The sequence below is a fragment of the Procambarus clarkii genome, chromosome 55 (assembly GCF_040958095.1).
Source record: "Procambarus clarkii isolate CNS0578487 chromosome 55, FALCON_Pclarkii_2.0, whole genome shotgun sequence".
NCBI lineage: Eukaryota > Metazoa > Arthropoda > Malacostraca > Decapoda > Cambaridae > Procambarus > Procambarus clarkii.
The window spans coordinates 20,873,790-20,898,487 of record NC_091204.1 but is presented as its reverse complement, the minus strand read 5'-3'; the positions used below and the strand labels follow the sequence as shown (position 1 = coordinate 20,898,487).

At 44.8% G+C, this 24,698-nt stretch overlaps 1 protein-coding gene across 28 annotated transcripts in view; it reads right to left on the bottom strand.

Moving 5' to 3' along the window:
* LOC123755665 (zinc finger protein 271) overlaps positions 1 to 24,698 on the bottom strand; it is a 187,338-nt gene that overhangs the window by 105,624 nt on the left and 57,016 nt on the right. For 24 of the 28 annotated variants that reach the window (XR_011222978.1, XR_011222980.1, XR_011222979.1 and 21 more), the window contains one exon: positions 15,239 to 15,300. The exons of the other annotated variants lie outside the window; for them this stretch is intronic. The gene's annotated coding sequence lies outside the window, so the exon portion shown is untranslated. The remainder of the gene's footprint in view (positions 1 to 15,238; positions 15,301 to 24,698) is intronic. 28 annotated transcript variants of the gene reach the window in all.

The window sequence follows — 24,698 nt, the reverse complement described above, 5'->3', positions numbered from 1 at the left end:
TAGGCAGATGGATCTACAATTTCCTGACCAACAGAACCCAATGTGTAATAGTCAACAAAATAAAATCCAGCCCATCAACCGTGAAGAGCTCAGTCCCCCAGGGTACTGTGCTTGCTCCAGTACTTTTTCTCATCCTCATATCGGACATAGACCAGAACACAACCTATAGCACTGTATCATCCTTTGCAGATGACACTAGGATCTTCATGAGAGTAGGCAACATAGAGGACACGGCAAACTTCCAGTCAGATGTAGATCAGGTCTTTCTATGGGCTACAGAAAATAATATGGTGTTTAACGAAGATAAGTTCCAGCTCATGCGCTATGGAAAAAATTAAAATATAAAAACGGAAACCACGTACAAAACTCAGGCAAATCATAACATAGAACGAAAAGGCAATGTAAAGGATCTGGGTGTACTCATGCCGGAAGACCTTACCTTTAAAGAACACAATAAAGTAGCCGTCACAACTGCAAGAAAAATGACAGGTTGGATAACAAGAACTTTTCACACTAGAGATGCTATACCGATGATGACACTTTTCAAAACGCTTGTGCTCTCTAGAGTGGAGTACTGCTGCACAATGACAGCCCCTTTCAAAGCTGGAGAAATTGCCGACCTGGAGAGCGTGCAGAGATCCTATACTGCTAGAATTCACTCGGTAAAACACCTAAACTATTGGGACCGACTAAAGAGCCTAAATCTGTACTCCCTTGAGCGCAGGCGGGAGAGATATATAATAATTTACACATGGAAAATGTTAGAGGGGCTGGTCCCAAACCTGCACACAGAAATAACATCACATGAGACCAGAAGACATGGCAGGATGTGCAGAATACCCCCCTTTGAAAAGCGGAGGTGCAACAGGTACTCTGAGAGAGAACTATCAACATCAGAGGCCAGAGACTGTTCAACACGCTTCCGCTACACATAAGGGGCATAACTGGCCGACCCTTCACAGTGTTCAAGAGAGAACTGGATAAGCACCTCCAAAGGATACCTGATCAACCAGGCTGTGACTCATACGTCAGGCTGCGAGCAGCCACGTCCAACAGCCTGGTTGATCAGTCCAGCAACCAGGAGGCCTGGGTCGACGACCGGGCCACGGGGACGCTAAGCCCTGGAAGCTCCTCAAGGTAACCTCAAGGTATACTGCACACATTTTCTTATTAAATTAGGAAGGGACATCCTCAACTCTACATCAACAACCCTCATACAATTTTCATGTTTATGAATGATCTCTTGTTTTTCCTCTATGGTCATCTTCACACCAGTTTTCTTAGGTAGAACCTTACCACTGACTTTCTAGGGACCCATGGCATGATATATAATAATTACTTTTATGTTAAAAACAAAAAAAAAGCACAAAAATAATTAAATTCTTTACAAGCACGATTGTCACTAACTGGGCGGCTCTGGTAAACTGAGGCAGGGTTGGCCGTGCTACCAGGAACCACACGATCAGTCGATCCATACGTGTATAAAAAAAGTCGCTAGTTGAGGCAGAGGTCGCAAGTCGAGTCGCATTTTCCGACGAAAATTATTTTGTAACACGAAAAATTTGTAAGTAGGGGGAGTCGTAAGTCGAGGTGCCACTGTATTTTGTGCTGAGAATCCTTCCAAACATTCATCTGCTGGTGTGCTTACCTCTTCTGTGGTGGTGGCCATCTTTGATATTGAGGATCTTTTGTTTTTGGAGTATAAACTTTTCCAACAGAGAATTTTCACTCACTTTCACTTATTTCTTGTATCTTATTTACTCTTCTGCTTCCCAATACCTTTATGTAACCTGGGACATGACTTGCAGCCCTCAAACTGTTCTCAATACTTAAGCAGTTGGATATTCCTGGAGCCTGTTGCAGTGTGACTCTTGCTTCCTGGTGCTGCTCACTGGTGTGGTGTTGAGTGATATATATTTATGAGTAGCGATGTTCCACACAATTTATTGTATAAGAACATCAAGTGACACAACACTGAACAATTTTTGTGAAAACAGTTTGAATAAATTATGTGAAATATGATAAAAAAAAAGAAACTTATTCACAGCAACTCCTAGTATTTGAGCAGGCCGCACAACTTGCCTGGGATGTTCACTGCTTGAGCAAGCATGTCGTGCTGATGTCATAGGGACTTTTGTAGAATTTTTGTAGAACAGACACAAAAAATTGTCTTTTTTTTATGTGCACCAGTGTGTTGCATGGTAAAATCACTTGCACAGCTGAAGGGTTAAAGACTTCTAATAAAGAGAAGACCTAGGGGTGGTTCTTGATAGAAAACTGTCACCTGCGGACCACACGAAGAACACTGTGTGAGGCGCCTATGCTTCACTTTCCAATTTTCAGAATTGCTGCTAAAAAAGCAGAATTGCTTTTTAAATGTAGTATAAGTGTGTCTATCATATCGGAGTGGAGCTGTAGTTGTGCCGGATAGATGCTCACTTGATTGTTATTCTTTGGTGGCCGGCAGATCGGCTGAGTTGTGCATGAGTAACAGGTCCGTGGAGGTGTGCTCCGCTAATTTCTGTTGCCCTAGCTTTAGTCTCATGCTGTTTGCTTGTTCTTATAGTAAACAGACAGTGCTTGGACTGTAATATGTGTGCTGATTATTATATGGCTGGTTTTTGTTGCAGGATGTGACTGTACTGTAGTTGTTTGATCAATAAAGCCACAAGTCTGGCAGAGTGTTTGTTTTACATCAATTTATTGATCAAATAATTCAGCCAGTGAATTTGAAGCAGTTCCTACAGCCCGAGTGGTTTGCTACTGACCTAAACTCCACCAATGCCGCTCAAGAATGGCGTCACTGGCTCAAGACATTCAAAACTTCTCTCTAGCAGTACAACAAACTACTCCCGTCGTGGACAAGCTAGGTCTCCTGATAAATTATGTTGCTCCACGTGTGTTCAACTACATAGCTGACTGCACCACGTATGATGCAGCTGAAAAAACCCTAACAGAACTGTTTGTGAAACCCAAGAATGAAGTATTTGCAAGGTATGTGCTTGCAACACGACTCCAAGAGCCCCGTGAGTCGTTTGATTAGTTTCTTCATTCATTGAAATTATTAGCTAAAGTTTGTCAGCTCAAAGCAGTGACTGCTGCAGAAGCTTGTGATAACTATGTGAGAGATACTTTCATTAACCCTTAAACTGTGCAACACATCAATAGATGTGCAACACAACTGTGCAACACAACTGTTGCAGAATTGTGCACCACAGCTATTGATGTGTTGGAGTACAGTGCAAGATTTAAAAGTCCCAAGGCTACACACCAGCTTCCTCAGGGCTCTTGTAAACAGACACCACTTTTTTCAAATCGTGAGCAACATTCCCACAACGTGGGTGTGAGATCCTCAGTACTGAGTGAGCAGCCAAGGCTGGTGCATGCAGCATGAGCTCACAGCACTGCTGTTCAGCTTGTGACCACAGCATCGCCTAAAAATTTCAAAATCTATAGGAAACTGGTATTATTTAGTGATGATAGTATTAAAGAAGACCCCCCTGACTGTGATTACATTCAACCAGCGTTGAATGTAATGAAACGCCATTTTCAGGGCGAGACCTGGAGGCTCCCCGGAGTTATACAGGCTGATATGTAATATATTAGACTTTGGCATCAGTGTGAATGGAGTTCATAGGCCTACCGGGGACCATGAGCCAGAACCTGGCCCTCTCAGAGACATGAGGAGCAATGGCCTATAGAATAGCACATAGAATTTGGAGTATTCTATGTCTGCCATCAACTGAGTCAGGCAGCCAGAAAGGTAAGCATCCGAAAACAAACCCCTATACTGGTTGAAACTTTATTGTGACAAAATTAAATATGTCCATCAATGAATCCTCCAAGCCTGGAGGATGGGCAAGAGCATTGTCGAGGAGAAGCAGGGCCTTGAGTGGCAAACTTTTCTCCTGCAGATATTTTTTGATGGAAGGGCAAACCACTTCATTTATCCACTCAGTAAAAAATTGCCTTGTCACCCATGCCTTAGCATTAGCCCTCCCTTAGCATCACACACATTTTGTTTTTCTACACATTATATTTTTTTAAAACCCTTGGATTTTTGGAATGATACACAAGCAAGGGTTTAATTTTTCAAATCACCACTCGCATTACCACACAGAACAAGAGTAAACCTATCTTTCATAGTCTTGTGTCCATTCAATGACTTCTCCTCCTTGGTAATGTATGTCTTTTTTGGCAATCTTTTCCAGAACAGCCCTGTCTCGTCACAATTAAACACTTGTTGTGGTAGGTATGCCTCACTCTGCACAAAATCTTTAAATTCGCCAATAAATCTTTCAGCCGCTGGTTTGTCAGAGCTGGCACCCTTCCCATGCCTCAAAACACTATGAACGTCACTTCTTTTTCTAAATTTCTCAAACCACCCTCTGCTCGCCCTAAACTCTTTCGCTTCTGCATCACTCATTCCAGGGATTTTCCTTATAAGATCTTCATGCAATTTCCTTGCTTTTTTATAAATGATGGCCTCTGAAATGCTATCACCTGCTAACTCCTTGCTATGTATCCAAATTAATAACAACTGTTCAACATCCTTAAGTGTTTGTGTTCTATGTTTCATGATTATTGATACGCCTTTTGCCACTTTAGCACTCATAATGTCCTTTATCTTAGCAAGTATGGTGGCTTTAGTTGACGGAAATTTCTTGTACTGCCTAACTAGTTCAGCAACCCACACCCCATCTTCATGTTTACGAATTATGTCTGTTTTTCCTCTATGGTCATCCTTCCATGTGTTTTCATATGTTGAACCTTATCACCGACTTTCTTGGGACCCCATGGCATGATATGTAATAAGTAGTTTTGTCTTCAAAAAACAATAAATCACCAAAATAATGGAATTTCTTATAAGCGTGATCGTCACTAAGCGGGTGGCTCTAGTAAACTGAGGCAGGTCGGCCTGCGCGACCAGTAGCACAGGGTTCAGTTCTTGTACAGGTAGTGTTCATTGTTCATATAAACGAAACACCAACCAGAAGTAAAATATAATTATATATACATATTTGCTGATGATGCTAAGATACTAGGTAAGATATGAAACTTAGACAGTTATCATGCCCTTCAAAAAGACTTGGATAAATTAAGTGTATGGAGCACCATTTGGCAAATGGAATTTAATATGAATAAATGACATGTTATGGAATGTAGACAAAGAGAAATAGACCACAGGCAACCTACAACTTATTTGAAAAAGCATTTAAAAAATTCTGATAAAGAAGAGATCTAGCCACCATGCTGCGCCGAGTTTATTGTGAAATTCCCCCGGTGCGCAGGAAATACAGTGTTCCCCAAAAATTCTTTTTTCTTCATAAAATGATAAATTCCCTTCCCTGAACATGTCTATGTAAAAATAAATACCAAATTCCACTTACTTTGGCTGTGGGGACGTGGACAAGGTGCGCTGTGACGTCATCAGGTCCTGGTCGCCTGTGCGTGAATCGCCCAGACACGGTCGCGCAGGCCATTCAAGCACCAGGTGTTGCCACAAATATATTTTCAATTTGTTTTATGTATTTCCAATGCGGTTTTATTTTTTTTTTATTGTATATGATGCATATTTGTGTCCTTTACAATATGTATACAGTAGAACGTTCATAATGTTCCATGGAACTGTGATAAATGTGTCAGTAATGTATCCACAATAAATGTTTATTGTCGCAATATTACTTGTTAAAAATTCACTAAAATTACATTATGTACAGTTTCGCACACTATTTACACAGTAACACACTGTATTACACACTCAGTACATCGGAAGTGAGTAATAATTAACGAAGTAGTCCATGGTACACAGCTCGACTTCACTCTCAGTGCACCAGGTAAAGATAAATTTATCTTCACAGATAAATTTTCGCTTCCTGTTTCTTCATTCTGTGTGCTTGTAAATAACGCACTCACGTACACCCTTGGCTTTAGTACTTGTAGGTTGTATGTAGCCAAGCTTGCAAAGCATAAGGTAGTATTGAAAAGATTATAGGAAAAGATTACTTTGTAACGTAGTCTTGAAAAGATCGCTTTGTATGGTCCCACACAGGAAGAGATTCAGCTTGCCTCAAAGAGTGTCCGTCAGTCAGGAAGAGATTCAGGTATTCATGAAAATATCTATGAAAAACACTACCATGGAAGCCACTAACACTGTTCATCTATGGTACTTGTATCAGATACATCATCACTGAACACAGAAAATGATTCATCTATGTATCATCTAAATAAATTGGAGATAGCATAGGATTGCAAAGGTGACGCTCAGAGCTACAACTGGATACGCTCGCTGTATCGTTCTCATAGGTGCTGTATTGCTTGCATTCGACCTTTGTGTTAGGTCCTTATTGCGCCTAGCTTCACCAATATTATGACCTTTATGTTCTTAAAACAACAAGGTTTGAATTTCACCGACAGAGCGTTATCTTTCAACACCACGTCAGACAGGTGTTTGGGAGCCAGAGGCGCGTGCGCCACCCACGGTTGCTCATTCAGTACTAACCCAGCCAGCAGCCCTAGGGCATTCTGGGAATTTTTTCCAAGATAGCTGCCTCTCACTGGAGGTCCTAAGAGTCCACTTTGTACACAACCAATCTCGCACACATTTAGAATGGGTACGGAAAAATCAAAAAAGTTTTCTCGGTTGGCGCAGCTTCCCACCGACCGAGAATACTCGGCTGGCGTAGTTAAATGGTTAAAGGGGGTTCTAAATAGAAAACTGTCAACTGAGGACCATAAAAAGAACATTGTATGAGGAGCCTAGGTTACGCTTTCCCATTTCAGAAATGGTTTTATATACATGTATGGTGAAATACTAACGAAATTGTTCATGACCTTCATGAGACCAAAGGTAGAATATGCAGGAGTAGTATGGTGCCCATATCTCAAAAGCATATCATCATAGTGGAAAAACCAGCGTTGAATGTAATGAAACGCCATTTTCTGGGTGAGACCCGGAGGCTCCCCGGAGCTTTACCGGCTAATATGCTAATGTCAGACTTTGGCATCAGTCATGTGTATGGAGTTCTAGGGCCTACCGGGGACCACGAGCCAGAACCGGGCCCCCTCAGAGAGGCAAGGGGAGCAATGGCCTATAGAAACCCCCGTGTGGTTGGAAGCATTCTATGTCTGCCATCGACCGGGTCAAGCATCCAGAAAGGTAAGCATTCCAAAACAAACCCCTATTCTGGTGAAAATTGCTACCTAAAGCCGAACTAGTGGATAGAACTCATCCACCGAAAACAAGGAAACTAATATGACGTCATACGTCACCGCGCCGCTGTCTGCGCAGCTCCCCCCTCCCCGGAAGGGGGAAGGGGGAGCCCCAGACCTCCCACGCCAGCTATCCACCCATCAGTTCTGAGGCTGGATGTCAAAACACGCGAAAAATGCCGACCGGAGGGAGGGAGGGTTGCCGGGGAGCCTCCGGGTCTCACCCAGAAAATGGCGTTTCATTACATTCAGCACTGGTTTTCTGGGGGGAGCCCTGTCGGCTCCCCGGAGCTAACTACCCACAAAGGAAGGTCAAAGGGACAGAACTGGGAGGCGGACACCACGCACCCCCCAAGGAGGTGAGACAACCGGCAGCAAACGCCAACCCAAGGTGCCACAGCCCCGAAAATCCCGGGAACAACACGAGAACCACGAGCAGCAAGGCCCCTGCACGAACACCAAAAATCCATGCCCGAAAGACCGCAAGGCCACGTCGCCCAGACGGCAGCGAGAGCAGCGAAGCCACGAACGCCACAGGCATGAGGGAAGAACACAGGCAGCTTAGCCGCAAGAACACGGCTGACTACCCGGGACACTATCACCCGCGAACCGGGAAGAACAGAACCAGATCAACGCAAAACGCACTCCGGACCCAAACGCCGTGGCACGCAAACAACAGCGGAGGGCCGCCACTGAACACAAAAACGACACACCCCCGGCCCGACCAACGAAACACCAACAAACCCTGGACCCCTCCAGAATGCAGCAGCCCCACCCCGCGCCAGAAAAGATGGAGACTGCTGCCACCAAATAACCAAAACGCTAAAACCGAAGGAGCAAGAAAACTCAGCGACTCGACCCCAGAGGCAAAGGCCCAAAGGAAAGAGCCGACGAAAAAACACACCGGAACCGAAGGGGCACTACCAACCAAGGAGAAGACAGAGCATGCTGACCAGAGACCAGGATGGTGCAAGCGGCGCACGAACAGGCCGGAGGTGAAACGACGCACAAGACAGCTGACTAACGGTGCAGAAGCAACACCAAGACCGAAAGCAAGCTGAAGCGGCTCCGCCCGCGCCGCACGAAAAGAGGCGACAGTATGTGGCAAGACGACGGCCCCCAACCCCCAGCAGAAAACCAAGCCGAGAGTAAACCAAGCTAACAAGAGTAACCACCTAAGAAGGGACAGGAAAAGGAAGGACCGCCAAAATACCCCATACTGCCGCCAAGAGAAGCACGCAGGTGGGACACCTACCACGAAGCCACCCGACCACCAACCAGAGGCGAGACCGCGAGGCAGAACACAAGCAGCCCCAACAAGGCCCCTCCGAGCCCAGGAAAAAGGCGGAGCCGCGGGAAGATCTCGGGCGCGACCACCGAAACCCAGGCGGCACAAGGAGATGGAACGTCTGCCGAACAGAAAAAACTCCCCAAAGCATGCAAGCCCGCCAGGAGTTCAGAAATGACGGGTCCGACGCGAGACATCGCAAGACCCCCAAAAAAAAAAACCGGCAGGGCAAGCTAGGAAACCAAAGAAGGCGGAAGGGTCGCCGCCAGAACAGTACCCGAACCAAGGGGTACGAACAACTGCAATAGACCGAGACAAAGAAGCACATCACAGGACACAGGCTGACCAACGCCTAAGAACACACGCAGAACATCCCTGCTACAGAGGAGGCAGGAAGAAAGAGCAGAAGCACAAAAACCCCAGGAGAACAACCAGGGGTGGACAATCAGGCAGGGACAGAAAAACCCCCATGCAATCCCCAGGCACAAAACGGCAGCAAAGTGCCACTCCACAACCGGACACAGGAACAAGGACACGCCACCGTGAAACACGGTACCAATGCACACGTGCAGCAGCAGCAACAGGCACCACTGCAACATGCAACATGTAAATAACAACTCCCTTCTGCAAAGGCAGAGAACGGAGCAGGCAGACCCCAGACATGGCCAACAGAGACACGACAAAACCCTGCAGGCCCAGAAACCTGCACCAGGCGACCGATGGCGGAGAAACCCCGCTCGATACCCGCTGGATGAGGTACTGGGAGCTCTTTTACACCTGAAGCCCGGCCCAAGGCCAGGCTAGACCGGCCAGAGGGTGGCCCACCAGGCAGCTGCTAGGAGCAGTCCACCGGCCCACATACCCCCACAACCAGGACAGGCCGGAACTGCCATACGACAACAGGCTAGTGCGCCCTGGAAGTCCACGGACGAACCAGCAAGAAGGCTTATGCTCGCAAGTAGGTCGTGTAACAAGCACAGACCTCTGATGGTAATACAGTGTTCCCCAAATGTGCCAATAGCACCACTGCACTCCACTGGTACTATCCCGCAAGTTCTACCAGATAGGCGGGACCCAAGAGCCAGAGCTCAAATCCTGCAAGCACAGCCAGGAGCCTTACCAGGTGAGTACAGAACCAACCCTACAACCCCCACACTCACAACATTAAAAAGGAGGGTCCCCTGAATGACTCCAGCATGGGTTGGACATGCACATGAGGGGGACAGGAAGGGTTGAAAAAAGGGACAGTCACTGGTGTGCGAACGGTCTCAGTCGTACAAAAATATACCTAAATAAAGACAGGTATATAAACAACACTGCATCCAGCGCCCGGCCAAAAGACGCCAGACCGCAGAAACTCACCTGGCGAATGGTGGCACGAACTTGACACGACTCAACCGTGCCCAGAAGAACCTGGGAGCACCGCCAGGTGAAGACGCCAGAGCCGGACCCTGCCGGACCCGCAGGAGAGCAGGGAGAGGCGAAGGAGGCGGTCCACACCCATGACACAGGGAAAACCGCGGTGTCCTCCCCACAACTGGGAACCAGGACACCCCCGGCGCGAAGGGCCACATACCGCAGTCAGGGAGAAGAACGAGAGGCGAAGCACTGTAGCAAAAAGGGCGCAAAACACCAGCACAGAAACACCGCCCAGACCAAAACAAACTCCACGGCGCATGCGCATAACACGCTGGCCGAACCGCACACCCTCCCTGCGGGAAGGCGCCAGCCAGGACTACTGCACGAGAAAAGTAGCCAAAAGAGGAAGCAGGAACAATAAAACCGGCCAAAGAAGCAGAGCCCAAAAAGGAACACAGCCCGGGGAGAGGCCGACGCCCAACAGCACGTATGGTGAGTGGGGAGGAAAAACCCCACTCCGCGTAACCACAAGCCCCGCCTAGAGGAGGATAAAAACCCCCACGGGGTCCAACGGGACCAAGGCCCCCCAAGTCAGCCCCTTCCCAGCCCCGGGAACCTACACGACAGGCCCCGGGGCCGAGCCGTTCCCCCAAAGCCCCGGCCGTACCAGAAAACCGGGGCAGCCGTATAAACACTAATGAAGGGAGCCCACTGGCAGACTCGTACAACACGGCTGGAGGAACAGGCTCAAATGCCCCCGTCACTACCCCGGAAGCGGAATTCCCTGAGACTGCCCGAGTCTCAACACCATCAAAAACCCCGCCCCGAACCTACAGACGGTAAGGAACCGGATGCAGGCAGGAAGGGTGATCCAGGGGAAAGACAAGGGGGCGTGGATGGAACCGAAGCAACCAACACCCCCAAGTCCCAAAACGAACTACAACGGGGCAGCCCCGGGGCTCCCGGGGAGGAAACCACGAGAACGTTGCCACCACCAAGGCTCAAGTGCAACGCCCCTGCTGCCCGCACCCGCTTTGTTAGCACAACTGGGTAACTGAGCCACAACGAGCAACCAAACTCGCATGACTCCGGGTCGAAGGTGTCACCAACCCCACAGGCAGCAGACGGAGGCAAAACAGAGAGTCACCCAGAGACAAAGGGTGAGAGCAACCCTCAAACTTGCTGGAAGCGAGGGGGGGACTCTGGGGTCACATCCATCGGACCCGCGCGCCCCCAGGGGTTTCCCAGGGTCCCGAGCGTTTACTATAAGAGGACTCGCGCTCAGGTAATCCCAGGCAGGGTACTGCTAACCGGCACCCAAAGCTACCAAACAACTTTCTAAGAGCTGAACCCCCGGGACATGTACACTCACGGGGACCTAGCAGGGGTACCACCAGAAAATACTCAGAACACAAGGGACACAAGGGGTAAAAACGAAGGCAGACCCCCCCACCAGGTAGATAAACAAAAAGAAAAAGAAAACCCCGCAAGAGGACAGCGTACCCAAGCGGAACAGAGCCGGCCGCTATGATTGGTAAAGACAAGCTGCACAGTACCCTGCGCCCCACCAGTGCAAAAACTGCCCCTTACTCTAAGGCGAACAAGGGAGACAGAACACCCAAGCACACAAAGAGCAGCCGAAAACCAAGCAGTAAACGGCCAAGCAGGGGCAGGACCCAAGGAACTTGTGGAAGGTGGCCCCAAATCCCCAAGGGCAGTACTTACAGGGCATCTAGGGAAGGAAACCCTAGGCGCATGCAGCCCGAGTACTGAAGAATCACTCCCGGCTCACGCACCACCTAGAAAACAGACACAACACTCTAGGTACAGTGCTTAAACAACCACTGGAGCCGGAGCACATAACCATTGCCTATAGCATCAGCCGAAGAACTGATGGGTGGATAGCCGGCATGGGAGGTCTGGGGCTCCCCCTTCCCCCTCCCGGGGAGGGGGGAGCTGCGCAGACAGCGGCGCGGTGACGTATGACGTCATACTAGTTTCCTTGTTTTCTGTTGAAGAGTTCTATCCACTAGTTCGGCTTTAGGTAGCAATTTTCACCAGAATAGGGGTTTGTTTTGGAATGCTTACCTTTCTGGATGCTTGACCCGGTCGATGGCAGACATAGAATGCTTCCAACCACACGGGGGTTTCTATAGGCCATTGCTCCCCTTGCCTCTCTGAGGGGGCCAGGTTCTGGCTCGTGGTCCCCGGTAGGCCGTAGAACTCCATACACATGACTGATGCCAAAGTCTGACATTAGCATATCAGCCGGTAAAGCTCCGGGGAGCCGACGGGGCTCCCCCCAGAAAGGTGCAAAGACTTGCAACTAAATGGTTTCTGGAACTGACAGATGAGACCTAAGAGGAGAGGTTAGAGGCATTAAATATGCCAAAACTAGAAGATAAAAGAAAAAGAGGCAATATGATCACTATGTCCAGAAACAGCAACGGGAATTGTTACAAACCCGACTCCATCGTCGGAGTATGGAGTAGCAACGTCAACGCCATCTGTGAGTCCGCTCCCGAAACCCCCACACAATGGATGACGCCATCTGGTGGTGGCAATATGATACCTGAAAGAGACTCTAGATTCCTGCCTTGGTGAGCCCGAAGAGTCGCTGTAGCTGACCTCTGGTGAGGTGGCGCCTAGCAACATCAGCACCATCTATTGGGATATTGAGTTGTATGTCAATGTTAGAGTCTGTAAGTAGTATTTCCTAGTGTCCCAAGTACTGGCCAGTTTACTGATGACGTGTCTGCATCCACAGAGGCAACGTAGGGCTGCGGTGGTACGAAGACAGTCAGTCTACCCAGGGCAGGCTATTATCTCTCTACTCCATTCTACTTTATGTGAGCAGTGAGCCGCCACCAAAGAGGAACTGAGCCGTATCTGCTGTCTGCCTGTGAAGTGGCAGTGACAGAATTCGGCGTATCCCGGGACTGGCTAGAGGAAGAGACGACCGACAGTGAGGTGCTACTGAGGAGTGTAACTAGCTAGTTGCAAGGAGCTCCTGCCAGGGGTTCGCTACCCTTGTATTTGTTCGTGTAGAAGCCCAGCAGCGCGAGGCTGATGTTCTCTGCCAGCACCAGGCTGGAGTGTGATTGTGGGCGTTCACAAGGAGCACCTTGTGAGACTGTAGATAGGCTGGCCCATGGCTAGGGTAGACTCGTTGGTGTTTCCCAGTACTGGTTGAGGACGGTACTGTGTGTTGAGGAAACACGGAAGTTGACAAGGCTGCATTGCATGAGCATCGAGGAGCGCTTAGTGTCTTATGAGAGCGACACATGTGTATATATCATTGTAGTAATACTTCGTTTATGATTCTATTTAAGGTGATGGGAAAGTGATAATATGTGAATATATTGATAATTGATGAAGTGTCGTATTCCTTTAACCACTTAACTGTGCCAACCGAGTATTCTCGGTTGGCGGGAAACTGCGCCAACCGAGAAAACTCTTTGATTTTTCGTAGCCAATTCTAAATGTGTACGAGGTTGGTTGTGTACGAAATGGACTCTTAGGACCTCCAGTGAGAGGCAGCTATCTTGGAAAAAATTCCCAGAATGCCCTTGGGCTGCTGGCTGGGTTAGTACTGAATGAACAACCATGGGTGGCACACGCGCCTCTGGCTCCCAAACACCTGTCTGACGCAGTGTTGAAAGATAATACTTTGTCGGTGAAATTCAAACCTTATTGTTTGAAGAACACAAGGGTCATAATATTGGTGAAGCTAGGCGCAATAAGGACCTAACACAAAGGTCGGATGCAAGTGATACAGCACCTATGAGGACGATACAGCGAGCGTATCCAGTTGTAGCTCTGAGCGTCACCTTTGCAATCCTATGCTATCTACAATTTATTTAGATGAAACATAGATGAATCGTTTTCTGCGTTCAGTGATGATACATCTGATACAAATAGCATAGATGAACAGTGTTAGCGACTTCCATGGTGGTGTTTTCCATAGATATTTTCACGAATACCTGAATCTCTTCCTAACTGACGGACACTATTTGAGGCTAGCTGAATCTCTTTCTGACTGACAGACACTCTTGAGGTAAGCTGAAACTCTTCCTGTGTGGGACCATACAAAGCGATCTTTTCAAGACTACGTTACAAATTGATCTTTTCCTATAATCTTTTCAATACTACCTTATGCTTTACAAGCTTGGCTACATACAACCTACAAATACTAAAGCCAAGGGTGTACGTGAGTGCGTTATTTGCAAGCACACAGAATGAAGAAACAGGAAGCGAAAATTTATCTGTACCTGGTACACTGAGAGCGAAGTCTCGCTCTGTACCATGGACTACTTCGTTGATTGTTACTCACTTCCAAAGTACTGAGTGTGTAATACAGTGTGTTACTGTGTAAATAGTGTGTGAAACTGTACATATTGTAATTTTAAAGAATTTTTAACAGGAAATATTGCAACAATAAACATTTATTGTGGACACATGTATCACAGTTCTAGGGAACATTATGAACGTTCTACTATATACATATTGTAAAGGACACAAATATTCATCATATATGATAAAAAAAACAAATAAAACTGCATTGGAAATATATAAAACAAATAATTGAAAATATATTTTTGGCAACACCCATTGCTTGAATGGCCTGCGCGACTGTGTCTGGCCGATTCACCCCACGGGCGACCAGGCCCTGATGACGTCACAGCGCACCTTGTCCACATCCCCACAGCCAAAGTGGAATTTGGTATTTATTTTTACATAGACATGTTTAGGGAAGGGAATAATTTTATGAAGAAAAAAAAATTGGGGGGAACACTTTATTTCATGCGCACCGGGGGAATTTCACAATAAACTCCGTGCAGCACAGTGGTTAAACTCCCCCCCTTAAATTTTATTTGCATTACCAAGCCTACTCCTTGAAAGCCACTATTGACTTGGGGTCAGATACTAGTACTGTACTTTGGTTCCTCCAGCAAAGAACCCAGTTGCGACCCATAGTGGCCGTAACAGGAATCAACAAAATTGATAAGGAAGAATTCCCAAGACCTGCAACTTAAGGAACAAGAGATCATACATTTCAGCTAACTAAACAAAGCTGCTATAGAAATATAAGATAATTCACTTTTGTAGAGTGGTAGACGGCAGGAACAAGTGAGGTGGTGGTGGAGGCCAAAACCATCTGTAGTTTCAAAGCGTTATATGTCAGAGTACTGGGAAGATGGGACACCATGAGCATAGATCTCATCCTGTAACTACACTTAGGTAATTACTTTGAGAGTTAAACATATAGTGCTGAGATAAAGCATTTAGTTCTTGTGAGTGTGTGCTCTACATATTTTTCTGTCCTATTTACTGCTCTCATACTACACTGTATCACCAGTATTTATATCTACTACTTACATAAAGTCTTAAATCACTGAATGTCTGTAATACAGATGTAGTTCTCTTGTTGAAAGGATGGGCTGCCAAAGAAAAAATAAGGGATATAAGAGATTTAATAAACATGAATTATTACAGTATAATGAAACATCTTGTCAAACTTATACTGCTTTAATATTCACATTATCAGGCATGCCAGTCTCATACAGTACACAAAAACAAGTGTTGAATGTAATGAAATGCCAATTTCTAGGTTCTAGGGTGAGCCCCAGTGGCTCCCTGAAGCTACTATCACAGAGTGTACCACCTACTAGGTCACATCAGCTGTAGAGTTCTATTTACCTACCGGATTCCAGAGCCAGAACCTGGCTATTTCAACAAAGGTACCATGAGCAGTGATATTTAGGTATTTATTTATTTATTTATTTATTTATTTATGCCACCACCTGGGAAGGCACCCAGAAAATCATCGAGACAAAACAAACCAATGCCGACTTCAATTGCCACTGCAGCCCAAGAACTGCCAAAAAAACAAAGTAAACAAACGACTGGAATCTCTCAAAACTAGTGCAACCTCGTTCGCCCCACTTTCCCCACTTGTTTGGGGGAAAAGGGGCAGGCCAGCTTCTTCATCCTCAGTTCTATGGTAGATGTAACCAAACATCCGACAACCTGGAGGGAGGGAGGTTGTGAGGGTTCACATAGAAATTGGCATTTCATTACATTCAGTGTTGGTTTTCTGGGGAAAGCTCTTTGTGGTTGCCTGAAGCTAACTACTCACAGAGAAGAAAAACAAGTGAGCAATCACCTGGGAGGAGGGAGCACCACAGAAATTAAGATGAAGATGAGACTCCTGGCTGAGAAACACAACCAAAATCAACACAAGGGTGCCAGGGCCCAGGCACAATGACAAGATACTGGGTCGCCAAGAACCCTGTTCAACCTCCAAAACCCCTCGCCTGAATATCAGACAGGACATATTCGAGAATATAGTCAAGAGAGCAGCATATTTCCTAACATCATGAGTGTAAGGGTAGACTGCAGACTGGCTAGACTTAATAACACTGCTGACCACCTAAGCAATACGAGCCATGGAACAGGGACCAAAGTAAAAAGACCAACTCACAAAGCATCCACTGAGGCAGAATCAGTGGCACAAGGGTAGCAGCAGAGAGCTGCCACGACACAACATATGATGCACCCCTGGCAACACTAACCAAGCATTAATAACCAAAGGACCCCTCCAGACCCCATTTGACTCATTCTTTGCCAGAAAAGGAGGAGCCAGCTGCAGGTGAACAAACTGCCCACTGGGACCAAAAGAACAAAACCCCCACTACATGAGGAGAGAATGAAGCTCACCGACTCAACGAAAGGAAGCAAGAGAAACCAAAAACCAAAAGACTGAAGGAAATCATCACAGACTGAAGGAGACACTGTAAACTGAAAAGAAGAAAGAAATGAAAGAACTCAGTCCAGATCAAGCAAGCTCAGGCAGCACTTGAGCAGGCCAGAGGTGAAACAGTAATTACCTAAGTGTAGTTACAGGATGAGAGCTACACTCGTGGTGTCCCGTCTTCCCAGCACTCTTTGTCATATAACGCTTTGAAACTACTGACGGTCTTGGCCTCCACCACCTTCTCCCCTAACTTGTTCCAACCGTCTACCACTCTGTTTGCGAAAGTGAATTTTCTTATATTTCTTCGGCATCTGTGTTTAGCTAGTTTATATCTATGACCTCTTGTTCTTAACCCTTAAACTGCGCATGGCGTATATATACGCCATGAGTAACATGTCCCACCATGCGCATGGCATATATATATGCCAAAGGGTGCCAGGCACGATTCAAATGTCCCGCAGTGTAAAGGGATCACCCATACCGTAGCCAGGGGCGATTGTAAAGAGTCTAAAAAAAAATCCAAAGCAGGCCTCCTTTGTTTCACAGGCCTTAGTTAGTGGCCAGACACCATGGCGAGCGCATCACGACCCAGTGTGCGACCTCGCTCAGCGCACCACGCCGAGCAGTCTTGACCGAAGACGAAATTGCAAATGAATTGTTCAAGAACGTTGACGAATCTGATATTGACGACTTGGATATAGATGAAGATTATACACAGCCTGAAGAAATAGAAACAACGGACAGTGAGGGTGAACATGTTGGTGCCACGAGGGTGAGGATGCCACACGAGTTACCCGCTACTACTCAACACCACCTCGCGCCCAAGCACGTCGTTCATCTGTTCCATTGCACGTTTATGATATGATTGACGAGTCTCAAACAGGTGAATCTTTCTCAGGTTTTAGTGATGAAGAATCGGAGAATAGTTTTACCCTGGCTGCTAGTGCCAGGTCAAGTTTCACAGCATCAGCTGCCCACCCAGCCAAGCGCCGCCGCATGGAACAATATGGTGACAATGAGGAACAAATTCCCTCATGTTCCAAATCTTTTTCCTCATCTACCCTTTCTGCCCCAACTGTTGCAATGCCTGCTTCAGCTCCTGGTCCCCAGATTCCTTGCCGTGGTGCAGCTAATGGCTCTCGGAAGGCAGCAGGTTTGTTTGTGTGGAGCTTTTTCGCAATTTGCATGTTGATGAAACATTGTGTGAAACACGTAATTTCAGATTATTGGAGCAAAGACAACGCTGTTCCAACACCATTGTTCGGGAAATATATGTTCCGAGACAGATTTCTGTTGATCCTACGGTGCCTTCATTTTGCAAATAATGCAGACGAGAGACAGGATGATAGGCTTTGGAGGGTGAGGCATGTGCTAAATGACCTGATTGGAAAGTTCCGAGATTACTACGTACCAGCTCAGAAGCTGGTTATTGATGAATCCCTTGTGCTTTTCAAAATGTGTGCTGCCTTCAAGCAGTATATTCCCTCAAAACGTCACCGATTTGGACTGAAATTCTTTGTGCTCTGTGACTGTGAATCAGGAATGGTGTTACACATGATACTTTATTCAGCCACAAATGTAGATATTCCTGCTAATGATGAACATGGCTTCTCAGGTAGTGTGGTGAAGTCACTGCTTGCACCATATCTAAACAAGGGCCACATATTGTACACAGGTAACTATTATACCAGTCCCTTGCTAACGAAATTCTTGCTTGATGATAAGACTGGAGTGTGTGGAACAGTAAAGCCAAAACGAAGGGAAATGCCTGTGTTTGACACTGCTATGCAAGTAGGTGATTGCGAGGTAAGAAAAAGTGGTGCAATGCTTTCAGTGCGGTGGAAAGACAGACGTGAAGTGAACATGTTGACCACCATTCACCCTGGTACAATAGTGGACAGTGGCAAGGTGAACAGAACAACAGAGCAAATAATATATAAGCCAGATTGTCTGATGGACTACAACATCAACATGCGTTTAGTTGATAAATGTGACATGATGGTGGGTGCTGTAGAGTGTGTACGTAAAACAGTGAAGTGGACAAAGAAAATGAATTTCCACCTTATTGACGTAACAATGCTGAACAGTTACATGTTTCTTGTGAAGACAGGTAGAAAACCATATTTCCGTTCGTTCAGTTTTCAAGTTGTGAAACAGTTACTAGGTAAATTTGGCAAGGACACACCTGACAAACAAAGACCCTTCGAGACCCAATATTGAACCATGCTCCTGCACCCAGGCTCGCTTACAGGGAGGCCTTTCTGATACACCAAATCAAGAAATTACCACCAACTGGAGCTCGTGCAGCAGGCCAGCGTCGGTGTGTTGTGTGTTCCAGTACCAAATTGAGGCCACAGAAACGTAAATTGGTGTTGACATGGTGCGAAGCGTGTGCCGTTCTTCTGTGCCATATCGAATGTTTCGCACAGTATCACAGTCTCCAGGACTACTAAATGTGTAATTCTTTTGTAAATAAAAGTACATATCAAGTTTATTTTTGTGTTTATATTGAAAAAAAAAAAAAATATACATTGAATATTTCCTGTAAATTATACCATTTTGGTGGGCATACTTGTGACACTAATATGTGAGTGCCTAGTGAGTTTATACCATTTTTATTATAATACAACGTCTAGTGGTAATAATTGGAACAATACTAGCAAAAAAAAAAATTTGTGTAAAATGACCCAAGAATACTGTAAATAATTCCGCGAAAATAAATTTGCGGCAACTCGGGCCGCCTGAGCAGCCGTGAGTGACGGCTGCCTGACGCAGCGCCCTTGAGCGCTCACGTTCTGTGACGTCATCGGCCAACTTGTTGGCTCAATTGTGTCATTGGTATGTACAATATAATTTTTTTTATTATTTTTCCCCGTGCTCAGGGGACACAAATTAACATGTTTAGAAGACGAAAAGAAATTTTTGAATTTTTTTTTTCTTGCGCACAGGGGTGTAAATGTCCTCAGGACCCCTGAGCAGTGGAAGGGTTAAAGTTCCAGGTCTCAGGAAATCTTCCCTATCGATTTTATCAATTCCTGTTACTATTTTGTATGTAGTGATCATATCACCTCTTTTTCTTCTGTCTTCTAGTTTTGGCATATTTAAAGCCTCTAACCTCTCCTCGTAGCTCTTGCCTTTCAGTTCTGGGAGCCACTTAGTAGCATGTCTTTGCGCCTTTTCCAGTTTGTTGATGTGCTTCTTAAGATTTGGGCACCACACAACTGCTGCAAGCTTTGGCCTAACAAAAGTCGTGAACAATTTCTTTAGTATATCGCCATCCATGTATTTAAAAGCAATTCTGAAGTTAGAAAGCGTGGCATAGGCTCCTCGCACAATATTCTTTATGTGGTCCTCAGGTGATAGTTTTCTATCTAGAACCACCCCTAGATCTCTTTTTTTATCAGAATTCTTTAAAGATTTCTCACATAATATATAGGCTGTGTGGGGTCTATGTTCTCCTATTCCACATTCCATAACATGGCATTTATTAACATTAAATTCCATTTGCCAAGTGGCACTCCATGTACTTATTTTGTCCAGGTCTTCTTGAAGGGCATGACAATCATTTAAGTTTCTTATCCTTCCTATTATCTTAGCATCATCAGCAAACATGTTCATATAATTCTGTATACCAACTGGTAGATCATTTATGTAGACAATAAACATCACTGGTGCAAGAACTGAACCCTGTGGTACTCCACTTGTGGCATTTCTCCAGTCCGATACATTGCCTCTGATCACAGCCCTCATTTTTCTATCAGTCAGAAAATTTTTCATCCATGTTAGAAGTGTACCTGTCACTCCTCCAATATTTTCCAGTTTCCAGAACAACCCCTTATGTGGAACTCTGTTGAAAGACTTTTTTAGGTCCAGATAGATGCAGTCAACCCAACCATCTCTTTCCTGTAATATCTCTGTTGCTCGATCATAGAAACTGAGTAAATTCGATACACAGGATCTTCCAGATCGAAAACCATACTGTCTGTCTGATATTATATCATTTTTCTCCAGGTGTTCTACCCATTTAGATTTAATTATTTTTTCCAATATTTTGACTTTTACACTTGTCAATGATACCGGTTTATAATTAAGGGGGTCTTCCCTGCTTCCACTTTTGTAGATTGGAACTATGTTAGCCTTTTTCCACACATCAGCTACAACTCCTGTAAACAGGGATGCCTGAAAAATCAGTTGAAGAGGAATGCTGAGCTCAGGTGCACATTCTCTCAGAATCCATGGTGAAACTCCATCTGGACCAACTGCTTTGTTCTTATTTAGCTCCTTGAGCATTTTTTCACCTTCGTCTCTAGACACCTCTATGTGCTCTATGTTGTTCTCTGGAATTCTTATTGTATCTGGTTCCCTGAAGATTTCATTTTGTACAAACACACTTTGGAACTTTTCGTTAATGTTTCACACATTTCCTTTTCATTTTCCGTGAATCTATTTCCCATTTTCAACCTCTTGAATATTATCCTTTACCTGCAATTTGTTGTTTATGAATTTATAGAATAGACCTGGTTCTGTTTTACATTTGTCTGCAATCCCTTTTTCAAAATTTCTTTCTGCCTCTCTCCTCACTGCCGTGTAGTTGTTTCTCGCATCTTTGTATTGCTGGTATGTTTGGGGGTTCGGCCTCTTCCTGTATTGATTCCATTTTTGTCTTTTGGTCTCTTGCCCTCTTGCACTTTCTGTTGAACCAATCCTGTTTCCTAGTTCTGCTTCTGTTTTGGTATAAATTTTTTTGTGCCTTTATCGTATATTTCACAAAACCTGACATACATCTCATTCACTTCCTTGCCTAGCAACAAGTCTGTCCAATTATACTCACTAAAAATTTTTCTAAGGTTGCCATAATGTCCTCTCCTAAAGTCAGGTTTTTCAATTGCATCGACAGTCATATTTTCTTCCAGATTATAATGTATTGCATACTTTATTCCCAAAAAGACATGGTCACTTTTACCCAAGGAAGGTACTGAATGTCAAATATTTCTTCCTCCTTCCTGGTAAATATCAAATCTAGCATGGAGGGAACGTCCCCTTCCCTCATCCTCGTAGCTTGTTTAACATGTTGATACAAGAATGTTTCCAGGATGAGGTCTACAAATATACAGGTCCAGAAATCTTCTGTTTTAGCTTCACATGCTTCCCAGTCTATGGATTTCAAGTTGAAGTCGCCAACTATCAACAGTCGTGAACTATCGTTATCCGCTCTCGCTATGATCTCTCTCATTATTGTTATAAGACCTTCTCGTTTACTATCTAGCTCCTCCTTTGACCATGTGCTGCTTAGCGGTGGACTATATGCATTTATGATCATTAGTTTATCATCCTCATGGCAGATCTCTAGCGCTATTATGTCAACTTCTTGTGGATTGGCAGTCACTATTTCGTTCACCTTTAGGTGTTCTTTCACCAGCACAGCAGCCTTTCCTGATTTTTCTGTCCCGTCTCCAAATTGAGTAGCCCCTTGGGAATATGACCTCATTTAAAATAGCATCTTCAAGTTTTGTCTCCCTGAGTGCAACAATGTCTGGTGTCTGCAGCTGTATTATATCACTTAACTCCAGTATCTTTGATCTTACTCCATCTATGTTAGTGTATGCAATCTTGAGGAACTTGTTCCCTCTCTTCTTATTTTTCACTCCCCCTTTCTCTAATGATTTTGTTGGTTTGCCTTTATGTACCACTTTACTGGTCTGCCTACCCCTATCACTTTGTAGAAAAAAGAATTGATTTCTTCTTCATTCCTGCTCTCATTTAAACGTTTTGCCTCGGCGAGGTTCAGTTTCAGCTTCTCTCTATCTTCTTTTGAAAGATCTCGTCTTAACGACCACACTTTCCCATCCTCATCACTTTGTAATTTTCTAACATTCCTTAGTACTTCTTCCATCTGTTTGGCACCATTTAGGGTGATCCTCAAAGGTCGATCTTTCCCTTTTACATATCTGCCTATTCTCCCGTAGTCGCACACATTCTCTATGGTTGTAAGACCTTCCACGAGGCCAACAATTTTATCTACTACTTTTGCTTCTTCTACAGCTCTTTCTGACCTAGATGTTATCTTCTTTTCTTTGCAGCCAAAAATGATCAGGGACTTACTCCAATCAACTGTGTTTTGCACCAACTTCGGGTTAGATGCCAATTCTTTCCTCACTTCTAGCCTAATGTTTGTTTTATCTTCGTTGCTGCAGTGTTTGACTTCCTTTACTGCTTCTTCTATTTTTTCCTTCTCCTTGGCCACTTGTGCATAAGTGAGTTGCACATCTTTCTTGCACTGTTCTATTCCCTGTGTATAATTACCTAAGTGTAATTACCTAAGTGTAGTTACAGGATGAGAGCTACGCTCGTGGTGTCCCGTCTTCCCAGCACTCTTTGTCATATAACGCTTTGAAACTACTGACGGTCTTGGCCTCCACCACCTTCTCACTTAACTTGTTCCAACCGTCTACCACTCTATTTGCGAAGGTGAATTTTCTTATATTTCTTCGGCATCTGTGTTTAGCTAGTTTAAATCTATGACCTCTTGTTCTTGAAGTTCCAGGTCTCAGGAAGTCTTCCCTGTCGATTTTGTCAATTCCTGTTACTATTTTGTATGTAGTGATCATATCACCTCTTTTTCTTCTGTCTTCTAGTTTTGGCATATTTAATGCTTCTAACCTCTCCTCGTAGCTCTTGCCCTTCAGTTCTGGGAGCCACTTAGTAGCATGTCTTTGCACCTTTTCCAGTTTGTTGATGTGCTTCTTAAGATATGGGCACCACACAACAGCTGCATATTCTAGCTTTGGCCTAACAAAAGTCATGAACAATTTCTTTAGTATATCGCCATCCATGTATTTAAATGCAATTCTGAAGTTAGAAAGCATAGCATAGGCTCCTTGCACAATATTCTTTATGTGGTCCTCAGGTGATAGTTTTCTATCTAGAACCACTCCTAGATCTCTTTCTTTATCAGAATTCTTTAAAGATTTCTCACATAATATATAGGTTGTGTGGGGTCTATGTTCTCCTATTCCACATTCCATAACATGACATTTATTAACATTAAATTCCATTTGCCAAGTGGTGCTCCATATACTTATTTTGTCCAGGTCTTTTTGAAGGGCATGACAGTCATCTAAATTTCTTATCCTTCCTATTATCTTAGCATCATCAGCAAACATGTTCATATAATTCTGTATACCAACTGGTAGATCATTTATGTACACAATAAACATCACTGGTGCAAGAACTGAACCCTGTGGTACTCCACTTGTGACATTTCTCCATTCTGATACATTGCCTCTGATTACTGCCCTCATTTTTCTATCAGTCAGAAAATTTTTCATCCATGATAGAAGCTTACCTGTCACCCCTCCAATATTTTCCAGTTTCCAGAACAACCTCTTATGTGGAACTCTGTCGAAAGCCTTTTTTAGGTCCAGATAGATGCAGTCAACCCAACCATCTCTTTCCGGTAATATCTCTGTGGCTCGATCATAGAAACTGAGTAAATTCGATACACAGGATCTTCCAGATCGAAAACCATACTGTCTGTCTGATATTATATCATTTCTCTCTAGGTGTTCTACCCATTTAGTTTTGATTAGTTTTTCCAATACTTTCACTATTACACTTGTCAATGATACAGGTCTATAATTGAGGGGGTCTTCCCTGCTGCCACTTTTGTAGATTGGAACTATGTTAGCCTGTTTCCACCCGTCTGCTACGATTCCTGTACACAGGGATGCCTGAAAGATCAGGTGAAGTGGAATGCTGAGCTCAGATGCACATTCTCTCAGAACCCATGGTGAAACGCCATCTGGGCCAGCTGCTTTGTTCTTACCGAGCTCCTTGAGCATTTTTTCCACTTCGTCTCTAGACACCTCTATGTGTTCTATGTTGTTCTCTGGAATTCTTATTGTATCTGGTTCCCTAAAGATTTCATTTTGTACAAACACACTTTGGAACTTTTCGTTTAGTGTTTCACACATTTCCTTTTCATCTTCCGTGAATCTATTTCCCATTTTCAACCTCTGAATATTATCCTTTACCTGCAATTTGTTGTTTATGAATTTATAGAATAGACCTGGTTCTGTTTTA